Source organism: Brassica oleracea, chromosome C5 (genome assembly GCF_000695525.1).
Source record: "Brassica oleracea var. oleracea cultivar TO1000 chromosome C5, BOL, whole genome shotgun sequence".
In the NCBI taxonomy this organism is placed as follows: domain Eukaryota; kingdom Viridiplantae; phylum Streptophyta; class Magnoliopsida; order Brassicales; family Brassicaceae; genus Brassica; species Brassica oleracea.
This window is the reverse complement of record NC_027752.1, coordinates 39,233,598-39,238,144: the sequence shown is the minus strand read 5'-3', so window position 1 is coordinate 39,238,144 and position 4,547 is coordinate 39,233,598.

Below are 4,547 nucleotides of genomic sequence, written 5' to 3'. Positions count from 1 at the left end.
ACTAGAAATAAGGGTGTTGTTGAATGACTATTGGATGATCACGACTTTGACTCCTTTTGTTGTTATTTCTTGATGCAAATGGGCAGGAGACCATCAGCAAAGGCCTGGTCGAATTTGGTGTAAAACCGACCCAAATTGAATTTGTTATGAATTTTTCCTTGGGCTGAAAAATGCTTATTTCACACAGCAACTAAACCAGCTCCATCTTCAGTGTCACTTAACTCATTCAGCTCCAAGCTAGTGTCACTTAACTCATTCAGCTCCAAGCTAGTGTCACTTAACTCACTCAGCTCATCCAGCTCATCTACTCTCACTTCAGCAGGTTTCAGCTAATGCACACTCTCTTCAGCTGGTTCCAGTTCATGCACACTCTGTTTCAGCTCGTCCTCTGTCTCACCAGCTGGTTTTAGATCAGTATACTCGCCATTAAGCCCTCCTGGTTTGTCCTTTGTTGAAGAATCAGCTGTCTCAGCCATGGTCGCATCATCCTGGCCCGGGTCTACGATCCGAGGAGGTCGATGCTCGATCCGAGGCGCATCATTTCCTCCCTCTTCAAAACGATTTGTCCTCAAATATGGAACATTAAAAGGAAAAGGGTTATAAGCAAAAGAATCATAATCAGAACATTGCTCACCTTGAGTTTGGTCCGGCTATTGAATGGAAGAAAATTTGTCTTGGTTTGCTTGATGACCACGGTTTTGTTCTTCATCTGACCCTTCCTTTATTGACACAAAGCTTCCAAGACCAAGGTCATATGCGCCAATATCAAAAGCATTCAAAGGACCAGAAAATTCATTCTTGTTCAAAACCTTTTTAGAATTCCTTTCAAACTGAAAAATCAATTCAAAACATACTTGCCATCAGCTTATGCGCATAGTCATCGAAAATTGGCAATAGACCTTCCTTTTTTGGCTCAGTTTCAACGTTCTCATTCTCCAAAGTCACCAACGGTTTCTGGTTTAGGCACTTGTTAGCATAATGACCGGTTCTATGACATTTGAAGCACCTGGTAGAATGAGCTTTGCTTGTGGGTTTCACAGCTTTGCTTTTATCAAAAGAAAACACATTAGTTTTCAAATCGAAATTTGAAAGAGAAGAAAACTTACATTGTTGTTTTGGTGCAGAAGAAGTGTTGGTTTTTCCCTTCTTTTTGAGTTGCTGAATAGCAAAAATTGTCTTATGCAACATCTTCTCCAAACTGGCATAAGTCTGAAGCTCGTTCTGATCAAGCACATCACAATTGCTTCTCTTGGCTTTGGTGAAGGGACGATCACCATTTCTGACCCTCTTCTCATCATCACCGAACATGTTTTGCCTCTTCATTTGGTTTCTTTATTTCTGCACAAAATCAAACCCATTAGAAGCAAAATGTTTCTTATCTCCAAAAATCAATTGCTTTTTTTCCAGCACGGTTTCAAAAGGATAATAAACATCTTATTGTAGTTTTGAAGCCTGATTTGATTTCTTGTGAAGTCCAAACATCCTGAAAACACTTAACAAAAGAGTTAGCAAATAAAAATCCTCAAACTCTCAAAGTGTTTAGCTCTCGATTTTTAGGTGATCACTCAGAGTTATTTCCACTGGTTCAAAGGATGATAGGTAGTCAAAAATCAGCAATCAAAAACCAAAACAACCTTTTATGGGTAAAAAAAAGAGAAAGAAAGATGAAGAGATTTTATATGGATCCGCCTTAACTGTCCTAAGGCTGGGTTTCTCTTCAGCCAGCAGAGTTTCTCTTCCACCACTCCCCCTCGATTTCTCTTCAGAAGTGATTCAAGCCAAAACTTTACTCTCTTTTTTATCGTTTTTTTTAAAGGCGATCACAAGGGAGTAAAGGTACAGCCCGGATCCAATAAGAAATAATAAAAGAAATTTGTGAAGAGATGAGAAGATGAAAAGATGAAATGAAAACAAACTAGCCAAAGTGGCTTTGATACCACTTGATACGTCCTGAATTGGAGGATCACTTTAGCTGGGTGTTGGATATGATCTGAGAAGGGAAATGACACTTCTGGAACTGAAATGGATTGCAAGGATCGTCAAGAGAAGCGGAATGACTCTTGATATACCCACGATCTAAGGCTAACCACCTAAGAAAGAATGAATGTGTTGGTTAACCACCAAACAACACACAAAGATGAATTGGCTGACCACCAAATCAACAAGCCGGTCACACCAATGAACTAGCTAAAAAACTCTCTCTCTCACTCAAAGAAAAGAAGAACAAAATATAACTCAAACTTAGACTCATTTTATTCATGGAAGAGTTTACATATTTATAGTACAATGAGTCAAAGAAAGACTTAAGAGTTTTGTAGAAAACTAGAAACTTAGAAAACATAAACAAAGACTAAGACTTTTGACTAGAAATAAGTGTGTTGTTGAATGACTATTGGATGATCACGAATTTGACTCCTTTTGTTGATATTTCTTGATGCAAATGGGCAGGAGACCATCAGCAAAGGCCTGGTCGAATTTGGTGTAAAACCGACCCAAATTGAATTTGTTATGAATTTTTCATTGGGCTGAAAAATGCTCATTTCGCCCAGCAACTAAACAAGATCCATCTTCAGTGTCACTTAAATCATTCAGCTCCAAGCTAGTGTCACTTAACTCACTCAGCTCATCCAGCTCATCTACTCTCACTTCAGCTGGTTTCAGCTCATGCACACTCTCTTCAGCTGGTTCCAGTTCATGCACACTCTGTTTCAGCTTGTCTTCTGTCTCAACAGCTGGTTTTAGATCAGTATACTCGCCATTAAGCCCTCCTGGTTTTTCCTTTGTTGAAGAATCAGTTGTCTCATCCATGGTCGCATCATCCTGGCCCGGGTCTACGATTTGAGGAGGTGGATGCTCGATCCGAGGCGCATCACATGCTGTCTTCGTGACTTTGTCCCAAGCCGCGTTGGTTTTACAACTGATCGATCTGACACAAGACGTTTCCGGTGCTGTCTGTCTGATTGTGGATTGAGAGACTGTAGATAAGACCGTTACTTTCTTGCTTTTTCCTTGCGATTGCGACCATTCCAAAGCTAGTCTCATACCTTTAGTTGTTGTTTCTGTAGGGGATACATATCTTCTTTCAAACAGGAGCGTGTTGCGAGCCGTCCAAATACTCCAAAGAACTCATGAGAGAATGTCATGGGTGATGCCGGAGGGAGGGAGGCAAGTCACTTTCATGAACCTGGCCATTATCTCATTAAAGGGTGTGTCCGCAGCTATGTGAACTGCTTGGTGGAGAGGAACAGAGTTCCATACTTGCGCCGCAAAGGGGCAGGTAAAGAAACGATGTGTTATTGTTTCCCTCTCTTGACATCTGATGCAATCTCCCGCTGATATTCCTCCTCTGCTCAACAGGTTGACTCCAAAAGGCAGTGCACTCTGAAGGATTGACCAAAGAAAAGTCTTCATTTTTGGTGAGGACTTCGATGACCAAACGTCCTTAATCCAACTGAACTCATCTTGTGGTACTGGCAATGAGTCTTGTGTAGGTACAGAAGCAGCAAAGTAACCTGATTTAGCGGTGTAAATGCCAGATTTTGTAGCTCTCCAAATAAACGAGTCCTCTGCCCCTTTGTCGCTTGGTTGAGTTCTTAGGATCTGGGAACAAACGATGGTAAGAGCTCTTCAATTCTTTCTCTATTCCATTTAAGGTCAGATGTCAAGATGTCAGCCACCGTTAGGTCAAGCGCCTCTTCCCTAATAGGTCCTATAGGTTTTAGATTCTCATCCAAGGAAATCAAAGAGTCCTTCCATAGTTTAGTGCATTGCCCATTCCCTATAGATTTTCCTAGATTCTCAACCAATAGGTCTCTCCCATGTAGGATACTTCGCCAGCCGTGTGAGATACTTTGCGGTGCATCAGCTTCCAAAAAGCTTTTCTTGTGGCAGTATTTCCCTAGGAGCACCCGTGCTAGTAAACATTGAGGGAAGCTACTTTAGCTAGGAGTGCCTGGTTGAACTTATGTATGTCTCTGAGTCCTAAACCGCCTAGAGCTTTAGGTTTTGTCATTTTATCCCAAGCAACCCAGCTTATCTTCTTGTTTCCCTCGTAGTCATCCCACCAGAACCTTGTTAAAACTGATTGGATTCTTTTGCACATGCTGACAGGTAGGAGGAAGCACGACATGGAGTACGTTGGGATTGCACTAAGAACAAATTTGAGCATAGTGAGCTTCCCTGCTCTTGACAACCGTTCTGCCGACCAACTTACAGCTTTCTGCCGGATTCTGTCTACAATGAAGGTAAATAAGTCTCTCTTCCTCCTGCCAAAATGTTCTGGTAAACCTAGATACTTCCCCAAACCTCTTTCTCTGTTGATACCTAGAATTGATTTAGCCTCCTCTCTTTTTTCAGGTGAGGTCTTGCACGAGAAAGTGATGGAGGGCTTCTCTCTGTTGATCATTTTCCCTGAGGCATTCTCGTATACTTGAAGGATCGAGAGAAGTGTGTTGCAGCTAGACTGGGAAGCCTCACAGAAAAACATAGTGTTATCTGCGAAGAGCAAATGGTTAATACGCGGACAACCACGAGCCACTCTAACTCCT